The 23,817-nt window shown below is 42.0% G+C and overlaps 1 protein-coding gene across 7 annotated transcripts in view; it reads left to right on the top strand.

Moving 5' to 3' along the window:
* TJP1 (tight junction protein 1) overlaps positions 1–23,817 on the top strand; it is a 613,045-nt gene that overhangs the window by 94,249 nt on the left and 494,979 nt on the right. The window lies entirely within an intron of this gene.

The raw sequence follows: 23,817 nt of genomic DNA, 5'->3' as shown, positions 1-23,817 counted from the left end.
CTTTCTGGACGGCAGTGAGTAAAGCCAGCATATCGCTCACGGAAATGATTTGCAGATAAACACATTTTCATCCTGATCCATAGGTTATTGTTACAAATCATCTGAAAATGCTGTACCTTTTTTATTTTAGTGCCAATATCAACTTGCATCAGTTATATAAACTATTTTGTTACTCTTAAAACCTGAGATTAACTTTTCAGTTACTGCCTCCCCACTCAAAAAAAAATTCATATACTTTGCAGGCATTGGAGGAGTATCACGTTAAAATCTTTATGAAGCGTCTCTCGGATAATGTCTTGAGTTGATATGGGCGCCATTTGATGCCATTCATTGATTTTAGAAACTATGTACTAGTTATAGCCTTGCATTTTTAGATGTGTCAGCAAGGCAATGTAACCTAGTCTGCTGCCTTTCAAGGTGGTTTTCCAGGGCTTTCATTAAAGGAAGCATATATATCTAGCAAATACAAATGGGGTAAAATCACACTGCAAGATGGGAACCGCAAGGTGGTAGTGATTTTTTTAATCAGGGGTACTTGAAAGGCATCTTGGATCTGCACTAGTAATCAGAGTTGATATTTCCCCTGCATTCTTGCAATGCTATATTCAGACATGCTAAAGCACATTTCTTCCAATATTGGCCTTGTTGAAGTGGTGTGTATTTGCTCTGTGCTCCTGGGCTTGTATTCTCATCTTTCCTGCTTGACCTGCTTGATCATCTGTTTGCCTAGCCCTTTTGTTGTGATCTGCTACCTTCTTGGAATTCTGACTTTGGACTATTACCCGACTACACCTTTGTCTCACCCCTCTGTCTATGACGTACCCTCCTGGCTTTTGACCTAGGACTTCTTTTCCACCCATCCTCACGGCGTGTCACATTACAGTTAGGGCATGTGTACACGGTGCGGATTCTGCTGCGGATCCACCGCAGATTTGCCTCTGCGGATCCGCTGCAGTTCCGCAAGCATTGTACAGTACAATGTTAATCAATGGATTTTAAAACCCGCTGTGCACATGCTGCGGAATTTTACGCGCGGATTTGCTGCGGTTTTAAATCCGCAGAATATCAATTCTTTCTGGGGATTCCGCAGCGGTTTGACACCTGTTCCATTGTACAGGTGTCAAAACGCAGGGGCAAACCGCAGGCAAATCCGCAGGTTAACCGCAGGTCATTTTACCTGCGGATTTACCTGCAAATCCGCGCGGAAAAATCCGCAGCAGAATCCGCACTGCCTGCACTCACCCTTAGCTTATATATTTGTCTTTTTCGCCAATATGAATCCTGTTCACACTTTCTGTGATCCGATGGCGACTCTCACACACGCAGATGTTTCAGGATCTGGCTAAGAAACGGCAGAGTCTTGACTCGTCACAATATCAGTTGCAAGGTGAGATAATTAGTTGGATGAAAGTTTCCCATAGCTCTCCATTGCTGGCAGTGGCTGTGGAGTCAGTACCCTCTGAAATGCAATTGGTTTATCCTTCCTGATAAATTTTCAGGGGAGAAAGACTAGTTTAAGGTGTTCAGGGAGAGCTGTAGGCTACTTTTTACCCTGTGCCCCCAGTCATCGGGGAATGAGTCCCTACTGCGAGGGGGTCCTTAGACTTGATGAGTATAGCTAGGAGATTCTCCCTTCTTAATAAAACATAACTTTTAATACAACGCTAAAATCATGGACAAAAAATGACAAAAAAAAAGAAACCACATATATAAAGTGCTCGTGCATACAAGTGCTTAAGTTAAAAAATGGTTTGATCTCACCAATGTAGCAGACGTTTTCCCATAGCAGGTCCACCTTTAACCATTTATTTTCATAAAGAGGGAAGGGATAGAGCAGAAATGGTTCTCTCTGACTCCCTGTCGTGCCCCTGTATAGCTCCCGTCCTCACAAGGACAGGCCCCAAATATGCCCTGCTATGGGCAACCCACCAACCACAGAAAAAAAAAAAATATCTTCCCTACGCATGTCCTCCCTGTTCCTGGGGATTCATCATGGGAACTGCTAAAATAAAGTCTGTGGGAAAACTCATATGTGTCTGTCTTCATTAAAGGGCCCTGCAGTGGCAGGATATCCCTAGGGCCGTTGTGGTCATCGGTGCCTCAGCCTATGTATGGGCCATTGGAATGAAGAATGTGAGGACAGGAGCACGTGTATCTGAATGAGCTCACAGACGGGTTCACTGTTAAATCATTCTCCAGTCTGCTACGTACGATATCAAATTTTAATGAAAATCTTTAGGTAAAAACACATACTTTTAAGTAAAACAAACATGTGCATAGCCTTTAAGACTATTAAACAATTTGCAATAAAATTTGGGCCTTCTGTGGGCTCATATCAAGAAGTTCTGGTCTAGTAATAGAAGGGGTGGTCTGAGGGTTAAAAGGTGTTTAATTTACCATGAGGTTTTGTGAGAGACGTCACTTTGTATGGTTGGATTAAAAGACATAATGTTCACATGCATTAACAATGCAATTCAGGTTCAAGGTTAATTTTTTCGATTTTTACATTTGATATCTATTTTATTTGATGTACAGGAGGAGGAATCTTAGATCCCAGCCTCCTTCTGCTTATAATGAAGGTCATCACATTTGACATGATTTCCTTACCTCGGGCCAATGTTTCTGAGTAACGGTATCATCCTTTGCTGAATTCTTACATTTTCCATGCCAGGAATGCTTTTGAGAATGATTGGCGAGATGCGCTCGATCTTGTTGTGTTTTCTGCCCAGGTACTTATGCGTGTGTCAGCTAACTAGCAAATGGATGGCAAAAACTTGTCGAAATGGTATTGAAGATTCTTGCCAATCTTGTGAATTATTTGGTACATTTGGTACATGGATAAGAGATCTATATATCAAAATAGATATTGGAATTAATTAAAGGATAGGATGGCTTTTAAAGTGATATTTCCCAATATAAAAATAAGTAATAGTAATTCTTTATTACAGTGTCAACTGCAAAATATAAAAATTCATGCCAACTTCCATTGTAAAATAATTTCTAAAATGTGACAAGGGAGTCTTAATGGGCAGAAAGAAGGTTATGATAAATGCCTTCAGAATATGCTCGAAGGAGTAAAAAGAGTCTAAGAGGAGGAGTCTACTGTACCGGTGTTCACCATCTCAGCCATAGGAGATTTTTAGAACTATGAATAATAATTATTTTTATATATCATCATTCCGCAGCTCTTTACAATTCAGAGGGGACATGTAAAAAGAAAATAAGAAATGACAAGAATAACACATAATTCATCAAGTAACATGAGGAGTGAGAACTCTGCTCCCATACTTATAATCTATGGGCAAATAGTGAGGACCCCAAAGGTAAAAATTACTTGAACGGTCCAGTCATCTTTTATGATAAATAAGGTAATTGATGTGAAACTGCATGAACGGGTCACCAGCCAGTATATGGACAAATATAAAATGCTAACTGAGTGCATGTAGAGTGTGGGAAACTGATGAAAGAAGAGACCAGATGCTGTTAAGAGAAGGGAAGAATTGAGAAAGCTAAGTTAGCCACAGTAGTGTTATAAGCCTGCCTAAAAAATGTTTTTTTAGGGCTCACTTAAAGCTGTGGACACTGGGAATAAAACTGATTGGGGTAGTGCATTCAAGGGAACTGGTGCAGCACGAGAGAAGTCATGTGGAGGGGAATAGGAGGTTTGGATTATGGTCCCTGTTTTTTGCTGCCAGCACACTTACACATAATGTTCTATGTGGCTACTCACGTTACAGTAAGTTCTCTTTTTTGCTGACTGGTAGTCTGCATAACAGAATTATGGACTCTTGGACCAAAAACGGGAGATAATTGGTCTATCCGTTCCACACCAGAAAAAAAATGAAGTATGAATTCAGCCAATTTATTAAGCCTCTTTTATACAAAAGTGTTTTGCAACAATATTAGTGAACCTGCTTCGTTTGTAAAAATGAGTTGTACAGTCTCACAATAAACATTCTGGTGCAGCTTTTGATAGCTGCAAAAACTCCAGAAAAAAACCCCCACATTTTTATTAATTCAGTTAGAAGCAAAGCTGATTGATTTTCTTTATCAGCAATACAGAAGATGTCACAGCCAGTGTGCAAACGCTAATATATACAGTATCTATGCAGGTCCAAATTTTTCATTAGGCTCAAGAATCTATGTCTATGAGTGACCCGGAAATAATACTGTCTAAGGGCGCAGTTAGACGGCCGTAAAAACTGGACCTAGATCGTACTGTAAAGCACAGACCGTCTAGCAGCTCTCCTGACCCGAGCATGACCGATTCATATATTTCTATGCAGCTGTCACACTCAGGTTGGGTTAGGCACTGGCCAGTCGATGCATTGCAGTCCGATCTCAGTTCAATTTATACTGCTGTCTAACTGCATCCTAAGACTGAATCATACAGAGATTTTTTTACTGCAGTATTCTTTTAACTTACACCAAGTGATCCCTTTGCAATTTTTGTTTTGGGGGTTTTTTTTCCACAAATTTCAGACAGCAGAAGAATTAGATGGTACAAGGCTGCTGGGCCTATAGTGATAATCTTTTACTGATGAAACACTGATTTTATTGAAACAGTAACACACATATCAGTAAGTGATAAATTACTGGAATCAGGCTCTCGGCCATTATATCATGCCTCGCTGAGATCACATAGCTAATCCTGCTGACAGATTCCCATTAAATCTATCACATAGAATAGCTAATGATTAAGATTCCTATATTGGTATTTATATTGGCATCTTTTTTTTACATCCGTTTATTTTCTCTTGAACGTTAGACGACTTAGAAGTTTAGCAGCAATTTTTCAAATTTTGAAGAAACTTCCTATTGTTTTAGAGGTTAGCTGAGTTCTCAAATCTTTGAGAGGACGATATATTAGAAACCCCACATAAATCATCCCATTTAAAAAGTCCCCTCCTGTAGTAGTTAAGATGTTTGTTAATGTGACGCTAGTCACCTCTCATGTCAGAGTGGTCAAGGGGTCCAAGGTCAGAAGCCAGGAGAGTACATCATAAACAGAAGGAAGAGACAAAAGCGTAGTCAGGTAACGTTCCGAGGACAGAGTACCGTGAGGATAACGGATCAGAGCTGAAGGGGTTAAAAATGTGGATTGTCAGAACAAAGTCCAAAGTCAGGCAGCAGATCAAGCATATAGAACTCAAGTCACAGGAGAGCACACCTCACAAGATGAATGTATGTCTGGCAGTGCTCTGGGAAACTCAGCTCAGTTAAGGAGCATGGCCATTAATTGGAACAATGAACACATGAGACAGATCACAGACTGGCTTCCTGAGCTGTCAATAAACACACCGACAGCTCAGCACGCCCCTGAATAAGACTGGATGGCCATGCTGTCAATCACAGTACTGACAACTTCATTACGCCCCTGTACCTGATTGGATGGCCGAGCTGTCAGTAACTGCATCCCAGACACCCTGAGGGGTGGAATTGTGACAGCTACCTTCTCAGGTGCTATACATGAACTAGCGTAGAGTGGAAAGAAAAAAATGAAAAAAAAAATCCATGTTTTCCATTAAATATTTATAATAATAATAATAATAATCTTTATTTATATAGCGCCAACATATTCCGCAGCGCTTTACAGTTTAACAGTTTCAAAACACAAGTCATAAGTAACAACATTAACAATACAATAATTAAAGCAAAATAAGACGACCCTGCTCGTGAGAGCTTACAATCTACAATGAGGTGAGGGAGATACAGAGTACAGGTGTGTATTTACAGTTGTATATTTACAATGAAGGTCCAGCCATCTTGAGGGAGTGAAGGAAGGATGGAGATAGTGAATGGGCTACACATGCACACTTACACATAGAATGACTTTGATTAGTGAACGTGATAAGCCGCTCTGAACAAATGTGTTTTGAGGGAGCGCCTAAAACTATGCAAATTGTGGTTAGTCCTAATTTCTTGGGGTAGAGCATTCCAGAGGATAGGAGCAGCACGGGAGAAGTCTTGGAGTCGGGAGTGGGAGGTACGGACTAGTGCAGAGGTTAGTCGAAAGTCGTTTGCAGAGCGCAGCGATCGGCTAGGCCGATAGACAGAAATGAGGGAGGAGATGTAGGGGGGTGCCACACCGTGGAGAGCTTTGTAGGTGAGAACAAGTACTTTGAATTGGATCTTGTAATGAATGGGCAGCCAGTGTAATTAGCCAGATGGACTACCCTGGCTGCTGCATTAAGTATGGACTGGAGAGGGGGTAGTCGAGTGATGGGGAGGCCAATTAATAGAGCGTTGCAGTAAACTAGGCGGGAATGGATAAATGCTACAGTGAAGGTTTTTGTTGTTTCCATGGTGAGAAAAGGGCGGATTCTAGAGATGTTCTTTAGGTGTAAGCGGCAAGAGCGGGCAAGAGATTGTATATGGGATGTGAAGGAGAGATTGGTGTCAAACATAACGCCTAGATAGCGCGCCTGCTGCTGGGGTGTTATTGTGGTACTACCCACGGAGAGGGAAATATCAGATTTAGGGAGGTTAATAGACGGCAGATATTTATTTTATTATCAAATTTTTGATTTTCACCAAGAGTAATATGAGAAAAAAAAACTCCAAAATTTGTTCTTCAGTTTCTACTGACTACAGTAATACCCAGTATGTGGGCATACTCTACTGTTTGGGCACACAGAAAGGCTCAGATGGGAAGAGAGCGCCTTTTATCTTTTGGAGTGAAAATTTTGCTTTATTAGTTTTCATGTGCCATACCACATTTGAACTCTCGAGGCATTAGTACAAAGGAATATCCCCATCTAATGACACCATTTTGGAAAGCTACATCACTCAAGGAATTCATCTTAGGTTGTTGTGAATATTTTTACCCCACAGAAAAATAGATTAATAGTTTTTTTTAATATTAACCTGTGAAAATGAAAAGTAATCTTAAAAGTTATGTATATTCAATTCTACAAGAGATAATAAGAAAACATATACCCCATATTTTCATACTCAATTTCTGCTGAGGAATGGCAGTACTCTTTCTGTGGGATGAACTATAATTTTAAAAGGTATGATTTTTGGGCTTGTGACTTTCTGATTGCTTCTCATTCCATTTTTCAAGACAAAGTTAAAAAAAAATAGCATCAATACAATTATTTTTCTTAGGGCTAGATCATCAATACAATTATAGTGGAAAAGCCCTGCAATCAGCGGCACTAGGATATGAAACTTTGCTTGGGATTATGTAGATGTTTAATGATTCTAATATATATGGCACTGACAACACTGTACATTACATTCTATGGGCAAGATCGGTAACACTGCAGAAAAGATAAGAAGAGATGTTCCTGTTACCAGAGACTGAGATCAATGCCGGAGCCGGATGCTTCATGCAGCAGATAGCAGTAGGCTGCCGCATATAGCATCTGGCCAGCAGAACGCTCATCCCATGGAGGAGAGAATGAGGGAGGAGGGGACCACTATGGCTACTTCTTGGGTATTTCTGCTGTGTGTTATGCTGTATATATGGGGATGGTTAAAATCTCAAGTGATGTGTAAGACTAGACTCACATAAGGCATTTAGCTTAGACACAAGCATGCTGAGAATGCCCCCAAAGAGAAATCAGCCCACCCAGCACATTACATCAGTCATATTCATTTTTTGTGCACATATTGACCCCTAATGGGCAGGTAATTTTGAATGCCTATGGCACCTAGGGATCGTTTTTCTATAAAATGAGTCATATTTTTCAAAGGTGCCATTTTAGGGTACATACAGGTGCTTCTCACAAAATTAGAATATCATCAAAAAGTTAATTTATTTCAGTTCTTCAATACAGTCATATATAGAGTCATTACAGAGTGATCTATTTCAAGTGTTTATTTCTGTTAATGTTGATGATTATGGCTTAATTTTCTGAATGGCCTTATCTTAACAATCCTTTCAAGACTGCGGTTATTCCGATTACTTGTGCACCTTTTTCTACCACACTTTTTCCTTTTAAACAACTTTCCATTAAAATGCTTGGATACAGCCCTTTGTGAACAGCCAGCTTCTTTAGCCATGCCCTTTTGTATCTTACTCTCCTTTTGGAGTGTGTTAATTACTGCCTTCTGGACATCTGTCAAGTCAGCAGTCGTCCCCATGATTGTGGCGCCTACTGAAACAGACTAAATGTTAGGGCTGGCGGAACGCACCAAATAATAAAGATGGTAATAAGGTGCGTTTGCAGCCCGAGGTCCACCGTGCAGGGGTGGTAACCTGCTGCTCAGTAATGGCGGATGCTATAAAGTCACACGCGGGTTATCGTCACCCGGTGTGTACGGGGGCGGACTCTGTTGCTTCACAGAGCCGCACTACCGCTGAACATAAACGCCAGAGCCTGTTTGTGCTGACAGAGCTCGGCTAAAAGAGCGCACAGTGAACGGCCACAGAACGCTACCCCAAGGACACGGGGTTAGAGTCCCTCTAGGCCCACTGAGCGCGCGGCGTCGCTGCCGTGAGCGCTGCTAAAGACGCTGGCAGAGGAGTGTGGAGCACGTGCACTGAGGCGTGCTGGATCACTGGTGAGGACCAATGTCTGACTCAAACCCTGACCTACCTACACCTAAGCCTGGGCGCTAGCAGGCTAGGCTGCACAACACATGTGTACCAAGGGTAGGGGTTTCATAATGAGTCAGTCACCAGATACATTCATACGTGCATACATCTCTCACACCTTATACTCTGTAAATACAGTCTATCCTAGCGCATGGGCGAGCGGCCATGCGAACCTTTTATAGCCACGGGCGTCCGGGACCTTCCTGGCTTCTCGGATGGGCCAATCCGAACACAAGCAGGACATGAGCACGTGACCCTCGATCTCCAATGGGAGATCACTCCACGGGCATGCTCAGTGGCCCGACATGAGGACTTAGTCCCTGGAGAATCTCGCTGCTGATCAGCATGCATTGTCATAGTTGTGCCAGAGGTGGCAGCAGCAAGCAAACCCACGGAGTTGGCCTGGGCAGAGCATCGGGACCAACGAATCTGCTGAGCAGGCTCCACTGCGGCCAAAGAAGAATGGGAGACCGCTGGGTGCAAACCTCTGGATTCCTGCTATGCAGTGACAGGAACCTGATGCCTAACACTAAGGGGCCTTTTTAAATACTTAGGAATCCTTTGCAAGTGTTTTTGTTAATTATTCTAATTTACTGGGATAATAACTTTTGGATTTTCATTTACCGTAAGCCATAATCATCAACATTAACAGAAATAAACACTTGAAATAGATGTTTATTAAGTTTTTTGCTTTCTTGGCCTTTTTCAGAGAATATGAATGTTAACACCAAAACTTTTCTCCACTCATGGTTAGTGGTTGGGTGAAGCCATTTATTGTTAAACTACTGTGTTTTCTTTTTTTAAATCATAATCACAACCCAAAACATCCAAATGACCATGATCAAAAGTTTACATACCCTGGTGATTTTGGCCTGATAACATGCAGAGAAGTTGACACAAATGGTTTGACTGACTACTAAAGGTAACAGCAGTACACATGCACATCATCTGCACTGTCTGAATGATTTTGTGGAGGCCCAGATGACCTATTTTGCTCAGTATATGCTGGATCTTCAGAAGCAGCTTGGCAGGCTGAACAGGAACTCAGAATAACACAAAGTGAATTTGACCGTCAAGCTGAGATTACATGTCTGCTGCTAGAAGGCATAAGCAGTACACATGCTCATCATCTGCGCTGTCTGAATGATTTTGTGGAGACCCAGATTACCTATTTTGCTCAGAGTTATCAGTGTATGCTGGATCTTCAGAAGCAGCTTGGCAGGCTGAACAGGAACTCCGAATAACAAAAAGTGAATTTGACTGTCAAGCCGAGATTACACGTCTGCTGCTAGAAGGCATAAGCAGTACACATGCACATCATCTGCGCTGTCTGAATGATTTTGTAAAGGTTACATCCTCACCTGTGACCTGTTTGCTTGTAATCAGTATGTGTGCATAAAAGTTGAGTGAGTTTCTGGGAACCAGACAGACTCTTGCATCTTTGATCCAGCCACTGACGTTTCTGGATTGTGAGTCATGGGGAAAACAAAATAATTGTCAATGGATCAATGGAAAAAGGTAGTTGAACTGTATAAAACAGGAAAGGAACAGAAAAAGATATCCAAGGAATTGATAATGCCAGTGAGCAGTGTTCAAACTGTGATTAACAAATGGAAAATCAGGGGCTCTGTAAAAAAACCACGGTCAGGTAGACCAACAAAAATTTCATCCGCAACTGCCAGGAACATTTTTCGGGATGCAAAGAAAAATCAACAAATAACATCAGCTGAAATACTGGAGACTCTGAAAACTAGTGGTGTGGATATTTCAAGATGCACATTAAGGAGACACTTGAAGAAAATTGGTTGAGTTTCCAGAAGAAAGCCATTACTGCCCAAATGCCACAAAGTATCTCGCCTACAATACGCAAAACAGCACAGAGACAAGCTTCAAAACTTCAGAAACAAGGTAATTTGGAGTGATGAGACCAAAATTGAGCTTTAGCCACAACCATAAACGTTACATTTGGAGATAGGTCAACAAGGTCTATGATAACAGGAACACCATTCCTACTATAAAGCACAGAGGTGGATCGCTGATGTTTTGAGGATGTGTGAGCTACAAAGGCACAGGAAACTTGGTCAAGGTTGAAGGAAAGATGAATGCAGCACGTTATCAGCAAATACTGCTGTGCATGGGACGTACTAACATGACAACGATCCAAAACACAAGGCCAAGTCGACCTGTCATTGGCTACAGCAGAACAAAGTGAAGGTTCCGAAGTGGCCATCTCAGTTTCCTGACCCCAATATCATTGAGCCACTCTGGGGAGATCTCAAGCCCTCAGTTCATGCTAGACAGCTTAGGAATTTACAGGAACTGGAGGCATTTTGCCAAGAAGAGTGGTCAGCTTTGCCATCTGAGAAAATAAAGAACCTCATCCACTACTACCACAAAAGACTTCGAGCTGTCATTGATGTTAGAGGGGGCAGTACACGGTATTAAGAAATGTGGTATGTAAACTTTTGATCAGGGTCATTTGAATATTTTGGGTTGTCATTATGATTTAAAAAGAGAAAACACAGTAGATTGACTATAAATGGCTTCACCCAACCACTAACCTTTAGTAGAGAAAAAGTTTTGGTGTCATCATTCATATTCTCCGAAAAAAGGCCAAGAAAGCAAAAATTCTGCCAGGTATGTAAATTTTTAAGTACAACTGTATGATGGCATGTTTAAATGAGGAGGGGAAAGATACCGGAAGAGAGAGAGGTTGAAAATTTTTGTTAGGTGAGTGCTGACAGCAGGGGGAATAGACTGGAGGAGATGTGACGGAATAGGGTCACTGGTGCAAGTAGTAGGGCGAGAAGATGCAAGGAGCCTGATCACTTCTTCTTCCGTGACTGGTTCAAAGTCAGAGAGTGAGCTAGATGCAGTGGGGGAGGGAGGACAGTGCATGGTGTGAGGAGATTAGGAAAAAATTTCCTGTCGGATATGGTCAATTTTTTCTTTGAAATAATTGGCCAAATCGTCAGCGCAGAGATCCGTGGTTGGGGCCTGCACTCTTGGGTTGAGTAGGGTATGAGACGTTGAGGATTATTGGATAGTGAGGTGATGAGAGTGTTGAAATAGGTTTGTTTGGAGAGTTGAAGGGCAGAGTTGTATGTTTTAAGCATAAACTTATAATGGATGAAATCTTCGTTCAGATTGGATTTTCTCCACATACGTTTGGCACACCTGGAGCACCGCTGTAGAAAATGTGTTTGCAGCGTGTGCCAGGGTTGTTGCTGTCTTTGTCAAGTTGTTCTGTGTATAGGAGGTGCAGCTTCATCCCGGGCAGTTTGCAGTGTTTCATTATGTTTTACTGCAGAGTCATGACATTAGAGGGAGGAGATAGGGGCCAATGATGACTGCAAATTGTTCATAAGTTTCTGGGTGTTAATGGCATGTATATTTCTATAAGTGTGGAAAGTGGGGGTGTCCTGAGCGGGATAACCGTTCTTGACAGATAATTAAAGAAGGTTGTGGTCAGAGATCGGGAGAGAGGAGTTGGTAAAATCATACACTGAGCAAAGCCAGGAGAAAACCAGGTCAAGGGAGTTTCCGTCATCATGCGTAGGAGAGTTAGTAAGGCCTGTTTCACACATACGTCTTTTACGTCAGCTGCAATCCGTGGAAATGGCGGGACACGGATCCGCAACTGTTTTGAAAGCAACGTGTGCTACCGGACCGTGGCTTTGACGGATCCGGGGAAGGCAGAAATTTAAAGGAAAGAGAGAGAGAGAGAATTTTTACTAGCCGCCAGAACAGGATTTAGGGTTAATTTTCCGGCAAAGGCAATGCTTCCGGGCATGCACAGTGACAAATGCGGATCCGGCCAGCCTAAAAAACGTTTCATTGTCCATCCTGTCATGTCAACGGACGCCAAAATCTTGGCAGATCCTTAAAAAAAACGGATACAACGGATGACCATCCGTCAAGATCCGCCGATAATGCAAGTCAATGGGAAAAAAAACGGATCCGCCAAGAAAAATGGCGGATCCATTTTTTTTTGCAAAACGGCGGATTTTGACTGATAGACACAAACAGATGTGTGAAACAGGCCTAAGCTGCGAAAGGTCGAAGGAGGAGGTTAGAGATAAAAGGTGAGAGGCAGATGGGGAGAGGGCAAAAGCAATAGGAATGTTAAAGTCTCCCTTGATTAGGGTGGGGATGTCACAGGAAAGAAAATGTGGAAACCAGATGGCAAAGTGATCCAGGAACTGACGAGAGGGCCCCGGAGAATGATACACAGCTGCCACTCTCATGGAGAAGAGGATGTAGAGTCTGACAGCATTGACCTCAAAAGAAGGGAAGATAAGTGAGGGTCTGGGGGGATGACTTGAAAGGTACATTTGGGTGATAGGAGCCTACCAACGCCTCCACTTGGTCTGTTGTCCGATCTTGGGGTATGACAGAAATGTAGTCCACCATATGAAAGAGCAAACCAAGTAGAAAAAGAGAGACAATTTTTTCTGTGGTGATCTGGCCGGTGGAGAAATATGAGAGGGAGGCCTTCAAACAGTTGCTGGACAAAGATATCTATATACCCCTTCCTCAGAACCCTATGCTGACTTTTATTGAGTAATATACTTGAGATGGCATGTGAGAGGGGTGTAATTTCAAAAAAGGTAGTGGAAGGATTCATTACAAATTTTCCGGTGGTCCCTACTTTCTACCTTCTCCCCAAGGTCCACAAAGATCCTGTGAATTCTTCTGGGCATCTGATCATCTCTGGAATAGGATGATTATGCGACCCTGTGTGCAAATTCGTGGAACATTACTAGCGACCGCAGGTGGAGACGCTGCCCTCCTACACTACTTACGTCCTGAGACAGTTGGACTATTTATATCTCGAACTGGATATGTTGCTTGTGACAGCTGATGTTAAATTGCTGTATAAGAGTATACGACATGAGGATGGTCTGAGGGCTACTCAATTCTTTCTTGAGTCAAGTAATTTAGATGCAGACACTAGGGGCCTGGTGTTGTAGCTGTTGGAGTTCATCCTAATACATAACTTTTTTACATTCAAGGATCAATTCTTCATCAATGTAGGGGTACAGCTATGGGGGGCAGCGTGTGCACCTTCGTATGGTAACCTCTTCTTGAGGTACTGAGAGAGGGGCATTTTTCCCGATGATGCGCACGACACCTCCCAGATCCTTGGATGGTATAGATATATAGATGACATCTTGTTCATATGACAGGGATCTGTCAATGATTTAGAAACTTTTATATTGGGATTGAACTGCAATTACTCCCAACATCAGGCTCACATACTGTTACCATCAGGAGGAGATCCCTTCCTGGACATCATAATCAGAAATCAAAACGATCGATTATTACATACTGACTGATATCTACAGGAAGATTACCTCAGTGAATGCACTTTTGCAGGCATCTTCAGCATATCTTGGCTCGACTATTAGGGCAGTTCGGACAGGCCAATTCCTCTGTAAGATGAGATTATGCACTTCTGATTCACTATTTGAGAACCAGGCTGTGGACCTTGGGGAGAGGTTTTTGAGTCAGGGCTACAGTAAGAGATGTATTAAACAAGGCTATCATAGGGCTAAGAGTTATTTCCACCCATAACCAACAATGGAATAAAATTAGGGAGATCCTCCATAGACATTGGCCTGTATTGAAAACAGAACCAACACTCTCCAAGATAATTCTATCATCACCCCTTATGACAGCAAGAAAAAGTAGGAGCCTTAAGGATTTTCTTGTTTATAGCCATTATGTGTCCAAATTCCAGGATCTTTTTAATGCAGGACAACAGAGAGAGGGGTTGCTTTCATTGTGGTGACTGCTTAGAGTGTAGAAATTTAGTACATGCCACATCTTTTACATCTGCAGATGGGAAGAAGGAGTTTAAAATCCTTGATTACATCTCCTGCAGCACTACACACGTTATATAGTATGCAACCTGCTCATGTGGACTAATTTATATTGGTCTCACATCACGTGAACTAAGGGATAGGGCACGTGAGCATGTTAGGGAAATTATGGCGGCTAAAAATGTAGAGAATATGAGTCTGTGTATATACACTGGTATTTTAATCATGTGTCTAATACAATTTGTTATGTTTTATATTGGACAAATTGTCTGTCTTTTTCTTCTTGGTTTGCTATGAGACATCTGAGAGTGTCCTGTAGATTAGGCCCTTGGTGCCACTTGGCTTAGGGTTTCATTGAGAATATTATGTTTTTTGTTCTATGGATACTGTTTTCACCATATGAAAGAGCAGCAGCAGTGGTGGTGTCTGACTTCTGGATCCAGGTTTCAATAAGAGCCAGAAGGTTACGAGAATCAGAAAGGAAGAAGTCATGGATGAAGGAGAGTTTATTACACACTGAGCGAGAATTCCAAAAGGCACAATTAAAAGAGACAGAAGGCATGCAGGGAATATTAATGAGATTTGAGGGGTTTCTGAATGTAGTAGATGAGGGGTTCAACTTAGTATAACATGAGGGACTGGGGTTGGGAGAGATATCTCCTGCGACTAGGAGAAGGAGGATAGAAAGAGTGAGCAGATGGTTAAGTGATTTGTGAGAGCGTCTCTTGTGTTGGATGGGGGGACTGAAAGGATATGTGCAGTTTAGCAATGTGAAATGTGCATGAGTGCATATGAGAGGAAAGGACAGAGGGGCTGATCAAGATGGAGTGTAAAGAGTTAGTGCAAGAATGGTGGATGTGAGTGAAGGCAGCTGCCAGGATATAAATTATACAAATGCATATGGTGAATATTTGATGCAATCCAAATGTTCTGGAAATAGGTTTCTTTAAATGTCTTGCCTGTCTCCTGCCCTGTCTAAGTGCCATGATTAACTGTAAGGCACTTTGAAAAAATGTGCTGAGAATAAAATGTACATAAATGCATCCCCAAAGTTATGTCTGAATGTATAGGAGGTTTGCTCTTAGATCTAACAATACTTTGACTCTTTAGCAATCAATCAACTAAGTTAAGACAGCAGGAGACAATAAATGTAGAGATAAATAAACAAGTTTGCAGGCCAACATGGATCATAAACCTCTTTGAGAAAGTGACATGACCTTACAACTTAAGGGACAAGCAGTAAGATGAATGAACTATACTATTAAATATGCTAGCAGAGATGGAAATGTGGTTACAGATGACATGCAGGACATATGCAGCAGATGAATGAACTATATACCATTATTGTAATTATGGGGATACCAAATTTATGTAGTGGTTATTTTTTAATCACTTTTATTTAATATTTTCATGAGGAAAAATGTGTCTAATTATATGTGTATTTTTTATATGTTAATTAATTGGTTTTTCACTTTTATTTGCCCAACTAGGGTATTTACTCATACTTTTACATACTAGGCATTGAACCTTCTACGCATTCTGAGCACATTACTGTCTATCAGTAAAACTCACCACCACCTACAAGGCTATGTAATCCCATATTAAGAATTCCAGGGAATTTTAATAACAGAAAAACTAAATTCATACTCAAACGGATCTGTCAGATGATTGTCACAAATGGTGCCCGACAAATACCGTAGAATATATAACGATCTGTCTGGTTTCTGTAATTTTACTAGAAGAAAAAATACTGCATGTTGCTCAAAATGGACCCCCAAATTCAAATGTAAACAGCTCCTAAAATCACATGTGTATGCAGAGAATATCCTGTACATATTATTTCTAAGTTCCACGGTTTCTAATTGGTGAATATATTTCACCTTATTTCAGATTATGTATGGAGCATAAAATAAGTATACTATATGTAATTCGCTGTAATTCTAAGTGTGAGGCACTTGCTTGGGCCTTTCTTGCATACTTACATGCTAGTCCTACATTCTTGTGAATTTGGCATCTATCCAGTATAGTCTGCACCATCTTACCAGGAAGTTTTCCCCTCTGTGACTCCCTTTTGGTCTGTGCTTAGATTGTATCTTTGCACTGACGTTGTGCTGCATTCTTCCATCATTTTGATGCAGTGACATCTAGCCGAGTGATATCAATATCTTGTCAAGGTTAGACGTGTCAGAAATACCGAGATTTGCTTTACTCCTAATAGAAATTATACATACACATGGAGAATTTTACATAAAAAATGAATCATGGGGGTTGACAGACGCATGTTAGTAGGCTCCAGGCTGGTAGGACCTAATCCGTCACATCTAACCGCATCTGGGCCCCTCACACTGCTATACCACCGACTCTGTCACTCCCCCAATAACCCTCATCCACGCAATTCCTCCACTACCTGTAGATTCGGCGGCATTTTGAGACCGAGCGCCGAGGTTTCCCTCCTCTGGGCCTGGCGGCTGGACCGGGGCGCGTTCTGTAACGTAGAGGCAACGGCTGCTGTACCGTCACGGGGCGCCCCCCGCCAACTGCGTTCTGACACCTGAAGTGCTCCTGACGGTGGGCTGGGAGGCTCCCCGAGAGAGAGGCAGGTGCCCGGAGGCTGGCGGGCAAAGAGGAGGAGGTGGCATTGCGTGGGGTCGGGCACCGGCACCATACTGCCGTTGGGCCCTTTCTGTGGTGGCGTCTGTGGCCCGCACACTCTGCTGTTGGCAGCCGACATGGGATCAGCGATTTGGAGTCCCCTCGGCCTATAGGCAGGCATCGGCTGGAGCTTACGAGGCAACGTCAGTGCTCTGGGGGCCCAGGTGAGTCGTGCACCCTGGGCAGAGGTGAGCTGACTGACGCAACCTGAATAGCTACAAGTGGACATTGTGGAGGAAAAAGGGGCCGCAATTTGAGCCTGGGACTTTAATAAGGTACACAAAAATGTCCACTTAATGGCACAAAAATTTTCCAAACTCTATCTATGACAACACAAACCATCCACGAATGCCACATTTAGGGCTCATACTCACTTGCGAGAGACTCACATGATTCTAGTGCGTGTCTCGCATGAAAACCTGGCACTGCACCCGGCACTCGGACCGGAGCGTGCGGCTGCATAGAAATACATGTAACAGCACGCTCCGGTCCCAGTGCCGGCAGCAGTGCCAGGTTTTCAAGCGAGAGACACGCACAAGAATCATGCAAGTCTCTCGCAAGTGAGTATGAGCCCTTAGGCAGAGAAAGGGAAGTCAAGAGTTATTTTATGCATAAATAATTTTATTAATTCAGCAAAATTGCAAAAAATCAAGCAAAGAATACCGCTAACCAAGCAGGTAAAAGGGGAGAATGTCATCACAATTATTATATTCAATTTCACAAAAATATCAAAGAAGTCAATTTGTGGACACAAGAGAGGGTATTTAATAAATAAAGTGCAAATGCTATATAAATTAAGGTGCCAACAGCCTAGTAGTATGATAATAAATACATAATAAAGTGACAGTGCACAAAAACTATACCAATAGCAAAAAAGTTGCCTTTTATTTTAGTGCATATAGCTGAATGGGTAAATGTCCTCAGAAATGCCCTAGTCCATACAAATAGACTATCAGTACACAACCATTTTTATTTGAATTGAACCGCATATAAGCAGCACCTAATGTCCACAGGGCAAAAAAACAGCCTAGAAAGTAAAGTGCATGAACCTATAGTAAAGTGACTTACATGTAATGAAAATAGACCCCCGCCTGCTCCCTCAACGCGCGTTTCGCCGTTCTTCGTCCTGACAACAAGAGGCATCTGTTAATACCAAAAACTATATGGCTTCCGGGTCGGGCGCTGACTGTGTGAATGTATATGATCTATGTCCCCCAGCCCTCCGCCGAATCCGGATAACCGCCTATAGCTTGGCACAGTTGAGCTGCGACCTGATAGACCACAGTTGATCAAGGCTGTGCAATATCTAGCCCCTATATGTGGTCAAAGTGGTCAGTGGTCAAAGGCAACGCCGACCCTCTAGGGAGCCCGCCATTATGATGTCTACTGGGATGACTTTTGACATTAGACCTGTTGAATCCACCCAGACCGCATCACCATTATCTGGAAACCTAGATCTTCAAATAAACATCCCCTCTGTGGTTGCTAACATGATGGCTAAAATTATGCCAGAAATCAAATCTATCAGTGAAGATTCTTTAAATACAGCCCTAAAGTAATTACAAGATCGGCAAGATGAAGAGGCCAAAAGTATCTCTGAATTGGAAAAGAGAATGTCAAATATTGAAGACAACACCTATAGTGACCACAATAAAATCATATCACTCACCAAGGAGATTGCCTTACTGTGGGATAGGGTCGACGATCTGGAGAATCGGTCACGGTACAACAATTTACGTCTAGTGGGTTTCTCGGAATCTTTTCCACCTAAGGATTTAAAGACAATTTGTAAAATCGAGCTATACAAGGCCCTACATCTTTCTGCAGGTCGCAGAGTTGAGAGGGTCCATAGGGTGGGGCCGCTGACTTCCTCGAATACAGCTGAAGGGAGAAATTTGAAACGCCCACGCCAGACCATTATACGCTTCCTGGACTACAATGACAAAATGGATATCTTACAGGCCTATCGGAGACGTACCCAACCGGTGATGTTGTGTGGTCACAAAATTCTCATTTTTATGACTTCTCAACGGAAGTTACTAGATGACGTAAGGCTTTTAGCCCTATTTGCGCAAGACTATACCAGGAGGGTGTTCGCTTCCAACTCAGGTACTCGATGTTCTGCTGATTAAGGAAAGTTCAGGCATTTCCCACACTTTTGTTTCCCCGGACAAAGGACACGTTTTCTCTAAAGAACTACTAAAGTCAAGAACACAGTCTGCAGACGGCTGTTCTCCGGGAAGACCAAGGGATCAACAAACACCGAGAAGGTCGGCGGATAATACTGTCAACGGACTCCCGGGAGGACATGATCCGCATACCTGACTGTTATGGGTCTCACTGTTAATATTTTCATTACTCTTGCCATGTTACGTGTTTCTTTTTAGACATGTTGGAGGGTTGAGGAGATTCTTGTTTCACAAGGTCAGGTATAAGAGAAGCCCAATTACTGTTCATTTTCCATTTCCCTATGGGGTGAAAGCCAATCCACCTGGCACCCTCTGGGTGAAATGGTCTTGGTAGGACTGTTACTCAATCTCCCAAGGCTGTTTTCTTTGTAATTGTGGATATTACCAAAGTTAATGTTAATGTTGACTGAATGTTTAACAGATAAGTTTTTTCCCCCACTGTCCTCCCCCCTTTCCTTTCTCCCTCTTCATTTGCCTCAAATTACATAAAATGTAGAGAGAGAACTGAAACATGTTGTCTACAACAACTCTCAGATGGCTCTGACTTGACATCTAGACCCACTTTATACATACTTATATATGAGAGTATTGTGCTGGAATGTTAAGGGGTTGCACTCCCCTCAAAAATGAATGATGGTTCTTAGACATTTGAAACAATTTAAACCAGACATAGCTCTGTTAGGTTGAACAATAAGAAATGTTCACTAGATGCCTACTCCTGGCCTAATGGGTATTGATCAAGTCCATGCACTAAAGATATAGCACCAGACACACACAGTAAGCTCTCCTTGGTCAATCTATGGCTCAGTTCCAAGACCTTTATTTTATCCGAACATAGATTTATATAACCCCTGTAAGGGGACTCGGTTAGCTCTAAAATGGGAGTGATTGGATGTATTCCATTGGTTAGTGGGTTGGGCAATGAACTAGTCCATGGTCGGATTCATGAAGTCATCAGGCTGGGTTGGTCCATGAGGTCATCAGGGTGGGCGTCATCATGGGTGGATCCATGAGGTCATCAGGCTGGGTTGGTTCATGAGGTCATCAGGGTGGGCGCCATCGTGGGCGGATCCATGAGGTCATCAGGGTGGGCATCTTTTTGAATACCAGAGCATGGTGTGTGGTGAAACAGGAAATGGCAGCCATGTTTAGTGTCACACTTTGATCTGAGCAAGCTTATGTAAGGTGAAATAATACACTTTATGGGTCGGTTCTCTCAATCTCTTATGTCTTGAGGTAAATTAAGTATTTGATTTTATGGCTCTCCTCAACAGCTTTCCTTCAGGAGACTCATCTGCCTGAGGTGGACTTTGTCCGTATGCGGAGACTTTGGGTAGGGAGTGTTTATGGATCATCATCTGATCATAGAAAGGCTGAGGTAATTACAGTAGTCAGCAAACATTTTGTACACCGCTTGGTTAACCATCAGACTGATGGAGAGGGAAGGCTATCACATTTGATAATGACTGCACAAGGGAGGATGTCTTGATTTTTAAGATTTACGGCCCTAACAACAGTAACAAATCATTCTTTAAGTACTTGGAAGACAAAATTAACTCTGATCATAATCCAAACAAAATAGTAGAGGGGGGATTTTAATTCAGTACTATCTGTTTTTTTTTTCATATGAGTATTCTATGCGCACACTTCTCTTTTGGTGATTGACTTATTTCTTTTGACATTTTGTGACGAGTGTCTGAGTGACTGCTGCTGGAATATTCTTTATGTACAGAAGCGCCACTGAATTCTATTTGGTTTATTTGAAAGATATGCTTGGTCACGACCTGTCAAGCCCCAGCTACACCTATTTTTCTAAAAATTAGTGGAGCTGGTTGGGAGTGGCGTAAAAATGACAAACATGTTTACACAACTTTGAGCTGCACAAAAACCTTGTGACATTTTAACATGTTTTATGGCAGTATTATGGTAAAAACACCCTTATAAATTGGGCCCAATATATGTATTTTTTTCTGTGTGCCCATTTACACAAGCAGGGTCAGTGCTAATTCATTCCATGTAAAGCCAGTGAGGCCCATCCAGGACGGAAACATAAAAGGGTGATTTGATTTTGTAAAGAATACATGAATCAAACAATAAACACAAATCTTTGATGTGACTCGTTAGAAATAATTTATTGTAGAGAAGTAAAATTGGGACACTTTGCACTCTGGATTCAATCACAGCGATGGCAGAGAGTCATTTACATGGAACAGTGGTGGTCTTATCAGTCACACGCAGCTTTCCACCTGATGGGGTCTGTGGCATGAACAGGGTGTATTTTCCAATGATTTAATAACATCCCTTTAATCTTCAGCAGCACTACACAATATTGTGTGCAGTCCCCGAGAAATCCCATATACGCGGCGTCTGGGCTATCTGTACACTGTCAATCTAACACTGTGAAAAGAGGAGAATAGTTTCTGCCAGATGATCCTGTAAATTTAAAGATTTTTCCTGTGACTGATGCTTAGCTTTGACAGGAAAGCGTGGATTAAAACTAAATAAATATGCTTTCATGGAAATGGTAGGTTCTTTGCCATAGCTCTACTTATATTAAGTCCAGATTATGGCATTCAAAGATTAAAGGCAGTGTCAGAAAAAACACACAATGCTTTTATTATAGACCGCTTAGCTGGAGTTGCAGTTTTCTTCACAATTTCTGGATAATTTGATGTGATAGAAGATATGTGGTCTGAGGAATTACGTTCTTTGTGTTACACCAGAATCTGCCATTATGTATTTCTTTAGTAGCATCTTCTGCCAAGTGCCGGTATTTGTGGTCTGTATTTTGTAGATGTCCTTTCTCATTCATGTAAGCCTAAAGTATGAAAGGTCTGCATGTCCCAGTACCCAGATAAGGATCGGGACCTGCCTTAGGGCTCATTCAGGCATCAATTTTTCACCTATGAGTTTGGTTTGTATTTTTCACTCTTACTTATTTTATCTCATGTGGCTGTTCTCCCGTCCGTGTATTTTTGAGGACTAGGTGGTCTGTGCAAAATCATGGAGCCACCTGTTATTTTGATCTGAGTTAAGGATCAAGCTCTCCAGTGCAAGTCTATGGGTCTGTGAAAGAATCGGGCAGCACTCAGAAGTCATCCTTGTGCTGTCCGTTTTTCACTAACTGGTAGGAGCAGCTTGACAAAGCTCTATCATTTTTTTCATGCGAGGACAACTGATGAAACTGACCCATATCTTATGAAACTCTCATAAAAATAACACTGATGAAATTCGGTCTGTCTTTTTGCATACAGGAAAAATCTGTGAATTCGGAATTATCCCTTACCCTATGTCCTGCTGGACTATTGGGATGTGCTTTCTTCTGTGAGTCAACCCCTGTTAAAGGGGTTGACTCATGACACCAACCCCATCTATAAATAAAAGCTAGGAATTCACCATACGTTTGGCTTCTGCAACCAAACAAACATCTGTTATAGTCAGGGACAGTTGTAACCAGCCATACTTGTAAATGAGTGGTAAATAGAAATAATCAAAAAGTTTAATGGGCATAAATTCCAACCTCTGGTCCCTTCTTCAGTTGGACTTCATTTCGGTAGCCGGCATCCTAGGTCCAGCATCTCCTGGGCACCTCTGTCATTTCCCAGGACCCATGAAGTCATGACCCTACGCTTGGTATGCAACAAATCTTTTTGCTTATATCTAATGGCTTATATATGATATAATGGCCAATACATGGACGGTTGTGTCCATCACAACATAAGACACTGGTGTTCCTTTACTCTGCTCTCCAGCTCATTCATGGTGCTCCCAAGAGAGCGACCCTCTCTGAAGCATTCTATGCACTGTCAATCACTGTTGACTCATACACATGGATGCCCAGTTTGTCCAGGTATGCATGTGTTTTCAATGGGGAGAGGTGAGTAGGAAGTTGGCAGACATCTCTTATTGAGAGTCAGGAGTCCCCTATACACATAAAATAGTCAGCCACTTCCTCTGAAATCAGTCTGTTTGGTGTACTTTGCTCTAATGTTAATGGGCACCTTAAGATACCCATAAGTCTTAAAAGGTCCCATTGATTATTCTCATGTGGCCTCCATCTTTAGGAATTGTGGCCAGAAGATGAACACATAATGTAATCATTTCACAAAGCATATAAAGCTACAAAAAAAAATATATATATATACACACACACACACACACAGTATATACATGGGTGTGCATATATAGTAGGTGTTAGGGTTGGCACTGACTGTGGACTGGTTTCAGACCACCGTGCCATAGGAGGACATGTAAGTCCATGAGCGCTGTAATTATCTGTTACTATGGTAACACGTATAATCGCACTAATAGCATCAGATGCAAGAACAACTACTGATAAAATGTCAGATCTGTGCTCAAGTCTGAATAACCAGCTGTATAAATAGTCTGCAGCATTTTTCTGCTGTACACAACTGCAGACCATGACATTTTATTGTCCCTGGAGGTCCACTATTAGCTAAGTATAGAGCGAATAATAAACTACTGATCGGAGATTCTCACTGAAATGTTACATTTGTCCAAAAAATAAAAACGAAATACTTTTGCAGATATTCACTATTGCTTGCATCAGACAAGTCCGGGTGCCTGCAGTGCTACTGAGGGGTCT

The sequence above is a fragment of the Dendrobates tinctorius genome, unplaced genomic scaffold (genome assembly GCF_039654945.1).
Source record: "Dendrobates tinctorius isolate UK_male_01 unplaced genomic scaffold, ASM3965494v1 ptg000097l, whole genome shotgun sequence".
In the NCBI taxonomy this organism is placed as follows: Eukaryota; Metazoa; Chordata; class Amphibia; order Anura; family Dendrobatidae; genus Dendrobates; species Dendrobates tinctorius.
Note: the sequence above shows the minus strand (reverse complement) of the source record. Positions and strands in the feature narration are given on the sequence as shown.